The sequence below is a fragment of the Haliaeetus albicilla genome, chromosome 25, assembly GCF_947461875.1.
Source record: "Haliaeetus albicilla chromosome 25, bHalAlb1.1, whole genome shotgun sequence".
In the NCBI taxonomy this organism is placed as follows: Eukaryota; Metazoa; Chordata; class Aves; order Accipitriformes; family Accipitridae; genus Haliaeetus; species Haliaeetus albicilla.
Window position 1 is genome coordinate 20497902 of NC_091507.1, and position 10059 is coordinate 20507960.

General features: G+C 44.8%; 1 long non-coding RNA gene across 1 annotated transcript; it reads left to right on the forward strand.

The window, feature by feature from the left end:
• Window positions 1–3487: 3487 nt before the first annotated feature.
• LOC138681900 (uncharacterized) lies at window positions 3488–8105 on the forward strand. Its single transcript, XR_011322108.1, has 2 exons — window positions 3488–3583; window positions 7317–8105. It is a non-coding gene; the product is annotated as an uncharacterized lncRNA (long non-coding RNA).
• Window positions 8106–10059: the final 1954 nt, after the last annotated feature.

The window sequence follows — 10059 nt, forward strand, 5'->3', positions numbered from 1 at the left end:
TTTTGCCAGTGGGAAGAAACTGAAGCATCTGAGCTATGTCAAATTAGAAGAAATGTCTGCAAAGCTAACATGGTTCAGGAAGATGCGTTTGATCGCTAACTGTTGCCACAGGGCCACCAAGAGCTGGGCACACCACCTTTGCTGGAGCTCTGCCATCGATTGCGTGGGCCCAGGATCTCCGTTTGTTTTTTATAGAACTGGACGAGCGATAAACAAAAGAACATCAAGTTACTTGGCCTCCAAATAATATTTGGATGTCCTAGTCTTCTGCTGTAGGAAGCCAGGTTCTTAGTTTTCTGGGAAAAGTATGGCCAAGCACTTTGTCCACATGGTAACCATCAGCATGGGTCAATACTTGCTAAGGTGGACAGTCATAAATGTCACAATCCCATCCTTGTTCAGTAATATCTAATCCTTTACAGGGACTTACCTTCTTGGAATATACGTGGCAAGAAAACGTCTCTGGTTTTGCAAACGACTCCCTGCCCTAACGACGCACTGGCCAGAACTTTTCTACATATTAGGAAGGAAGGGTTTTCCCCAACAAGAGCTGCTGCTCCAGGAGCTGTTGGGTAAAAAGGGGCACCTGTTATTTTCTGGATGCCTCATAAAAAATATAGTGGGTCTTGAGGGTCAGGAGGAGGGCACTGGAAGGCAGCAAAGGCAGAATAACCAGAGGGAGAAGCGGGATATCTTTAACGGGAGTGAATGGAAAGGCTGATCTACTCCCAGCTCCTCATAAATAACTCACGCAGGGTGTGGTCATGCTGGAACCTCGCGGGTTATTCTGCTATAGGCAGTAGCTCACATCATTGCAATTTATCTACCCTTTAGCCAAGAAGAGAAGCAGCACAGATATGATCTGAAAGCCAGTGCCATCCTAGCATGGTTAAAGGAAACAACTCTGTTGAGGATATTAGAGGGGAATTCCTCCACTGATGACAACATGAGAAAAACATTATCTTAATATTAATCTTATCTTCAAAAGCTTATGCTGCTATTTTTTGAAAACTGAGACTTGGACCACTTCTCTAGCATGGCTACATGGGTTCAATTAGAAACTGTAGACTCTGTCAAAATACTCCAGTCCTCCAAGAAATGTCACCCATACACGTAAAGTTGAAATGTTTCACGTAAAGCCATTTTCAGAGGAATTCTAAACACCTCTATGGTACAACTGCACTCAGTTCAACATTTTCAGTGAGATGATTTCCACAGCACACAATTCAGTACGATCCCTTGAAAATGACCGGCTCACAATCTGATGTGAAAAATTAAAACATCACATGTTTTCCCCCTAGCTGCAATAGAGAAACAAATGCCTATTTATGGCAGCAGTTTTCTGTAAAAGCTATCTATCTACTCAAAAAAAAAAAAAAAAAGCCTGCTGGCTTTTTCTGGGCACATTCTCATCTGAGCTCTTTGTCGCAGTCAGACTACCTTCTTGCAAACAGCAACACAACTATGCTGTACCCTACAACCAAAAGAGCTGGGCCAAGCTTTGGTAACAGTTTCACCCTTCTCAGACATCTCTAGTGAAATTGGGTTCACAGGAGCTTACCTGAAGGTGAAATTGTTCCCACTGAGTGGAGTGGAGCCAAACCGGCTGCTGATGAATATATTTCCTTCATTTGATTGTTCTCGTTTCATTTAATTTCAAAATTAATTTCTTATCAGTGTTGGTCTTCAATAGAAGATGCCTAATCTTTCTTTTCTTTTCACTTTGTACATCTTGGGCATTTCTGACAGAGAAGAATAAAGAACTGAGTAATCCTGATCACAGTCATGGGGTTTGACTCCACTTTGCACAATCACATTAATTTCCTTTTAAAATTTGCCATCTCCATGATTTTTCTTACAGAGCTGCCAGAGGTTTCCACCATTTGCCCACAACATTTCAAGACCTATCATTCGAAACTGCAGCGTACAAGACCATCTCCCGCCTCTGCTGCAGAGGAGTGCAGCAGTAGCCATCGGCCTTGTCTATTCCAACGAAGGGCAGCCGTAGGTGTGAAAGCTTTCCCTGTAGCTGGAGGCATATACAGAGGTTTTGGGAGGTACCCCACGGAGGCGGTGATCCCTAAGCTCCTTGGCACCGGTGCACTAGATGAGGATCTCACCCGTCACCCCCATGGGGGACAGATCCAAAGTGCTATCCAGTGCCTCTTCCTGCAAGATCTAAAGCTCCACTGGTTGCAAAAACGAAAAAACTTTTTCTCTTAGGCATACAAGTGCCTAGCTGCACTTTTTCTAATCCACAGTACCAGTGCTGCAGCTGTGGCAGCAGCAGCTAAAAACTCCCAGCTCAGTACCAAGGGCAGACTTTCATAGTCGTGCAAGGCTCACGCAGGGCACTTTACTGTTGGAGTGGGTTTTGCAGCCCTGGCTGAGCTCTCTGCTCCCCCCCAGTTAGCTGAGCTGGGTATTTCAAAGCTACTCCGGCACTACGTACGGCTACAGCGTGCCGTGCGTGGAGCAGGTACGCGATGCCACCGCTGCCCAGGTGCTCCTCGGTGTCGGCAGCAGCCCGCTTTCCTCTCCGGACCTCAGTCCCACAGCACCCTTTTACAGCCAGATTGTGGAAGCAGGGAAAATAAAAATCGGCATGCTACAGACACGTATTCCCATGGATATGCAGTCAGCCGCAACGCTAGCGATGCTGTGATATCTTACAGCGTTGGTTGTGATCTCAAAAGCACAGTAACAGTCTAAAAGGTACAGGCAAGTTAGTTTATAATGTTAACACAAACCCCCGATCAGCAGTTCCACTATCCTCTGGAGAAATACGTACTTCCACTCAAATAAAAAAACCCCGCTGGATCCTCTAGAGTTTGTGAACTGGCCAGAACATCGGTACTCTTAATAATAAAAAAGTCTAAAGCACATTCGATGTGAGGAAACTTTAGCTTTTAAACAAAGATGCTACCAGGAACTGTAGCTACTTTCTAGCATTCACAGGAGAAAAAAAAAAAAGCAGTTCTTTAGTCCAATGCCAGGAGCAGAGAAACTCACTGAACGGTAGATCTCGTTCAAACGAAACCTAAAAACGACACTATTTCCAGCCACAGCCCTCAGCGACATCCCCACGGCGGAGCCACGCCGGCTTGGCGGAGAGGCAGCGGACGCGCCCGAACGCGAGCCTACCTTGCGCCGATGGGTTCACCACCGCCGAAGGCCGGAGAAGAAGTCCTCCGGCGGGTGCGGGACTCGGGCTGACCACTCGGTCGGGTTCTCGCAGGTGCCGAAGCTGGGGCACGGCCAACGCGCGTCTCCTCTTCTGGCAGATCTTGGCATGAATGTCCCCAGCTGGGTCCCGGGGGAGCCCAAATGCAGCAAAGCCCACCACCCCGCGCCCCCTTTGAGGGCTCGGAGGAGCTTCCCAACAACTTCTCCTTCCCCGTTTGCTTTCCGACGGGGAAGTTTTTTTGGCAAAGCCGCGGGTGCCGGAGCGGGCTCGGCTGGCTGAGGAAACTCGCTTACCCCATCTAGAGGTGCACGGCAGGAGGAGGAGGAACCCCCCGTCCCGATCCTGTCGAGTTTGGATTTGGCTGGTGAAGAGGAGGAAAAAGAAGGTTTTTGTCAGGTTTGGTTGGGAGAAGAGGAGCAGGACCGTGGGGGGCAGAGGAGGGGAAGGATTCTGGGGAGCTCCCGGGGGTGGAAGGGACGAGGGGGGGGAGTTTGATGGTTGAACCGGTTCAGTGCGGCGAATGTCGGTATAGCAAAATCAAAGTATTCTACACAAACACTTTGGGTTTGAGGGAAGTTGGGGTGACTCTTCTGAAGCCCGCCTTGCTTTCTTACCCTTCGGTAGCAGGTTTGGGGACCCCCCCGGACTTCATCGGGGCAGGACAGCGGGGGGGACCCCAAGAATCCCCAGGACCTGTGAGCAGCCCAGGGCATGCAGCACCCCGTTGCTTTTAGCAAATTCTAAAGGAATAACTTTGATGTTTTTCAAACTGAAAGTGTCATAGCAAGCTTTCTGAACCACCGATTCTTTTCTTCCAGAGCAAAAAAGAAATATTCTTATCCTGTTGAGCTTTCTAAAGGTTGCAAGTTCTGGCTGTCAGCTAGCTCTCTGCTTGAGGGAATTACCAGTATTTCTGGAAAGACAGTGTTCCTTAAAATTGTAAAATGTGAAATAACCTACTCAGATAGCATTATTTAACACTGAAGTGAAAATAAATGAAATGTGAAAAAGCCAACACACCCGCAAATGGCTTGAGTGCAATGAGGTCATAAAGGAGAAACATATCAACATTACAACTATGTTTGTGAGCATCCAACACGTGGTATGAAAAGCTGACAGTGCTTGGTAGATCAGTGGAAAATACTTCTCAAAGGAGACCTTTCAGCCCTGTTGGAATACAAGACTCATAAAATCTGTATTCTGGTATACGCTGTTCTTGCAACTCCACAGCTGACCTGACAGTCACCATACTGTTGGGCAAATGTATGCATTGAAAACAGGGGTGCATTCATTCTTATTATTTGACAAATATCAAACTCCATGCTATGAATAAACATTAAATCATAATTGGGCATTTTTTCATTTTATTAAGAAAGATATTCAATTCGGTGGTTCCAGTTGTCAAAGACTGACTCTGGGCTACACGGCAAGTTGCCTCCTTCTTATCTGCAGAGAAGAAAAGGTTGTGGCTGGTATCACAACACAGACAAAACATGGCTAAGCATGGCTGACCTTCCAAAGGAGCTGCTTCTCTTAGCAGCAGATGAATCGTTCCCGAAATTAGTTCCTTGCTGAGATGAGGTTATATGGGAGACAAGGATAAAGGCGGTAATAGCTGAGCAGGGCAGGTTCACTGGAAATGATGGAATAAACTAGGAATGAGGTTACCTCCCTACGGCCCACAGGGTGCATCTGTTCCTGAGAAGAGAGGCAGCAGGACCATGAAACACAGAAGAAAGCGTGGAGCAGAAAGCAGAAGGAGAACAATAGCTTTTTAGCCCCATTTCCTGTGGGAACGAGGCTCATGTGATGTTTCTGTTGCCTCCTAACAACTTTTGAATCCACTGGCCAACAAAGATATGTCCTCAGAAGTCTCTAATAATAAGCAGCTGGCTATAGACAGTCATCCCCAATTTGTTGCCCAGATTTGGGGAAACCACAGCGTGAACACACCTTATGAGAAAGCAACAAATCCGTGCAGGGAGAGACCTCACACGTTCTCCAGTCACCCAAAAAGCATACATCTTCTTAGACCACACAAGTCAGTCAACCCACAGGACACAAATCTGTAGGAAATCAGGATTCATTAGTTCCAGTACTTCTGGAGCAAGATGTTTTTCTGAGGATGGTTTATCATCACGGGTCTGAGAGGCACTGGAGGATTTTATGTTTTATATCTTTAACCTAAATTAGGTTATTTTTCATTCTTCTGGTTCTCCCAGTCTTCTAAGCAGAAGGCAATCAAAAGCCACAACCAGAAAGTGCTCTCAGCTGTTTAGCAGCCCTGCTGATCTCAGGCACCCAGGCCGTGCCTAGGGTAAAATCGCAACACAATACGGGTGCCCAAGGTCCTGCCTCTGAGTGAGCAGCTCGTGGTTTGGTCTTGAAGTCCGCATCGTACCAAGGCTGACAGCTGGCCCAGAGGTGCTGAGTGTGTGCTCTTTGCAGTGGTGAAGAGCTGTGTGGAAAAAAAGGAGCTCATCTTTTGCTGACCCAGTCACGGTGGAAAAGTAAGTATGAAAGAAAAAGAAGAGCTACCTTTGTCAAAGGGCCTCCAAAATGAGAGCATTTTTTTTTTTAAGTTGTCACATTGATGCCTGGCATCAGGTACCAGGCTGAAAGGATTAACTCCCCCTTTCAGCCCCTATGACATTCACGTGTGTCCACCTACCCTCTCTGACACATCTGAAATTCCTACCCTGAGCACCCAGTTGGAACGAGGGGACTTGCAAGCATCAGTGCCAAAAGAAGTATATGCCACCACAAGGAAGGAAAGGAGGGTTGGGTTGTGATAACAAAGGTTTATCCAAAGGGCCTGTGTCTTCCCTCAAGTCATGGGAGAGGTAGGGTGACTGGAAAAGTACCTGCACTATGTGTCCAAATCAGACAGTGGGTTTGCCTTGTGTGCGTTCTTGCTGCTGTCATCAACTAAGTAAGGCTGATGGGACTCTCCCTTTTGCATTTTATGTCCTCTCCCTTTTCTGCAGGGGCTGGTATTCCTCTGCCCCACCGTGGTGCAGGACACTTGTGTCCAGAGATGGTGACACAAGGAGGAGAAGGAGAGAGGATTATGAGATGCTTTGGTCCTTGGAGATCCTTTCTGCTTGTGTGGTAGGAAATCATCTGCTTTATACCTAAAGCTGAGCCGTCTAAGGACCTCTTTTGCCTCTCAGAAGTTGCGATGTTCATCTTGTTGCAAAACTAAGGGCTAAGAGAGAAAAATACTGTAAGAAGGAAAAGTAAAATAATTGAACCGAACATCCTAGGAATGAAAAGGCAGCACTTCTGGGGGCGTGCTTGACAAAGGGCCCCTTTCCCAGAGCCTACATTTCTTTCCCAAAGCACAGAATCGCAAGCAGACACCTTCCATCTTCCATTAGTATCCCACCTGCTTCAAAGGCTGGACTCACTGCTGTTAACCTGATGACTATACGTGAGTGTCCTCACCCAGGGCTTCTAACCTTCCTTTCCTTCATAATCCACCCAGTCCCCTCAGTCAGGTTTGTTTCAACACTTACCACCACCCTCAGCCCTTCTCCCCCAACACTTTCTACCTCCATGTGGTTGGCAAACACGTTCTGCCCTTCTCGGGTTTTCTTCTGTCCATGAACCACAGCTCTCCCTTTCAGCCGCTGCATTTTTTTATTAGGCCTGAGAAAAAACACACACGGGTGCTGGTTTGTGTAGAGACTAGTCTTAAAAAGGTTTCCTACAGCCAGAAAGGTTTGATTTATTTCAGATGGTATCTCTCAGAGGTTCTTCAGATTTTCCTGACTCACTCCTCCAGTTGACTCATTACAAGCCCCCAGCCTCACAGGTAGCTGGGAACTGAAGCTGATTACCAATAGTCAGAAAACCCTATGCAGCATTTGGAGAACTTCTTCCAAATCATTAGGCAGACTATTCCAGGCTAGCTCATTCAAATATTTTTCTTATTTTCAGAATTACGTCTCTCTACAAGGAAGGCAGCAAGCATCTGAAAACTCTGAAGCAGTTAACTTAGCTCGAACACCAACAGTAACCATGCTCTTGTGTTTGTAATAAATATTTGAAATAATTAACAACATATTTCTGTGCCTTCTAGAATGTATGTAATTAACAAATGTATTAATCATGACTCCTTTCCTAGAAGGAAGACCTCATGCCAACTACTGCAGAAGCAGTTAAACCAAAACCACCTTTTCCCTTGCTGCTGAGAGACAACACTTTATATGTTATATGGTATTTTCTTCAGATTTTCAAAAACTCACGTGGGCTTTGGAGAACACAGGAGGATGGATCCAAGGACAACCCTTTCTCAAATGTCTGAAAAGCCAAGGGAAGAGACAAAGCTGGGAAAGAGTTAATCTGAAGGGCCAGGACCAAATGGGGTACAGGACACTTGGGATAGACTGTTGGAGGAGCTTGTATTAAAAGTACTCTTAAGAGGCCTCTTCCTGCATTACAAGTGTCTATTGGAGTTTTGCTACTGATTTAATAAAAAGATTGGATGCTAGGACAGTCAGTAGCTCAAGCTCTTTTGAGCTAGACTTTGGATATAAAATTTTAAACCAGGGATCAGTGGATATTTACTGTGTTACACTGCATTTCAGTCTGGATTTGTAGCTTCATTCTCCAGTATCTTTGTTCACATGTATTGTTTTGCATTGTAATTTTTCACTTCTGCATATATGTTGTCCTTTTCTATACATTGACATTTCTGTACTTACTGTTGCGAAATTATTTGCTTTACCAAAGTCTTTCCATATAGTTTCACTTAGTTTTATTCCTTGATGCATATTCTCTAGACAAGACATTCATCAAATGGTTGGTTTATTTTCCTTACCATATTCATATCTCTAAAACTTTGTCACATTTTGTGAGGTTTTATTATTTGGGGAGGTGAGAGAACTGTGGGTATTAAAGAACATTAATCTCTGATGCTTCTGGATTTGTTATTTGTTGTTCCAAACTTTTGCAGTACTGTGAGAGATTCCTTCCACCTTCATCTTTGATGTTCTTGCCTATCTCATTTAATTTTAGAAATTCTCTGCCAGTGTCAGACCGTTTCTTTATCCCCTTAACCTTTAGGAGAGCCCTTAGGATATGTATGTATTCAATGTAAGTTATGCATACTTACACACATGCTGATGTTCTGTCCAAAATCAAGAAGACAATGTGAGCTGACCTTGTATTTTCTCTATCGTTTCAAAACAGTGCAACTTTATCAGCGCGTGTATTTTTGGTATCAAATTGTCAGAGACAATAACAGTTCTGGAAAGTCAGACTACAAGTTCCTTAGTCACAGAAGAAAGGGAGCAATTTTGCCTATGCTAATATTTAGCAAGGTCTTTCATTAGGAAACCTTAGCATAACCCAGATTTTGACTTAAGGCTTTAAATTTTGGAGAAAGGAAAATTTGTAGTTTGCTTTTTGCTACTTTCCACACCGATCTGAGAGAGGTATGAGTCTCTGAATATTGCTATTTGCATTTTCACAATGAAACATGAGTTATTCAATTCTCCAATCTTCAAAACTGGGGATGACCAAAGGTCAACATAATTTCAAAGGATGGTTGTTTATTTTTTCAGTTTTTTTCTTTTGAGATCTGAATTTAAAAATTGCAAGCTTCTTGGCTCCATGTGTACATCTGTGGCTGGACACCTCGGTACCCACATGCATGCCTGCAAAGGGAAGGGGGGACACAGTACAAGCCCAGAATTAACATGGCAAAGCCAGAATTCGTGGTATGCCCACAGTGAAAGTTGCTTCTGCAGCTTCCATCCCCAGACACTGGAGGTGTACCTGCCCCCGTCAATGTACATTGAACAGGTAGCTCTTATAGCAGTCCTTTTTTTTTTTTCCGTATGCAATGTGCAAGCATGAACATTATTAATGACACAACAGCAAGCCCTGCTACGCCTGTATTAACTTTCTTATGGATGTTGCCAAGATATTATGGATGTCACTTGTAAAACACTCAGTATGCCAGAGCTTTACAAGCAATATTGATTGTATCTTCAACTTCTCTCTAAAACAGGTGGTGTTAGCCTGATTTAATAGAAAAGGGAGGGAGACAGAGGAGGAATGATGATCAAATATGCCCAATAATTTCAGGTGTTTGATTTCAAATGCCTCAGGACTGATTATTCAGGCTACATCACAGTATACAGCACTTGATATATTCCAGAGAAGCTTGCGGTGACTTCAGCGGCAGCCAGCACAAGAGCTTATCGCTCTGCCAGGCGTGTATTGCGCATCTCGTGGGAAGCAGGATAATAAGGCAGGGAGCCCCTGAGACATGGTTGTGTCAGAGGCAGAGTTTCCAGGACGGCATTCAGCTGCCTGAAGTGTGAAAATGCTCCTTCCCCTCCTGCATCCCTTTGCCTCTACCTTTGGCAATGCCTATGACGAGGAGTTTCACTTGTTTAGACATTACAGCGGAGGAGGCAAAGTCTAGTAAAAAGCACAGTCCATTAGCATACAATTAAACAGAATACTGCAGTTTGCACTTGCAGAGTAATTTGAGTAACTCTTTAAATTCAGTCCCAGGTGCCTAATTCTGCCTTATCTTGTGTAACCCCTGCCAGTCAGGCAAAGTTAGTCTCCAGCACTGTCATACTCTTCTTGTGACTTCCTATACTCGGTTTGCACAGAAAAAGAAACCGATAAGAGTACAAGACCCAAATTATTCAAAACCACTTTACTCCTGATTACCTCAGCAAGAGTCATAAGCTTTCCTGTCCAAACAGGTAACTGAAACCCTGCAGGACATCCAGGAATCCAGAAGTTTCACACCTGATCACCAGAGGAGCACTTATCTGGTGTTTTTAAGTAGCACAAATAATGAATTTCTTATACCACTAGAATTTACGAGCTCTGAAGAGAAAGCC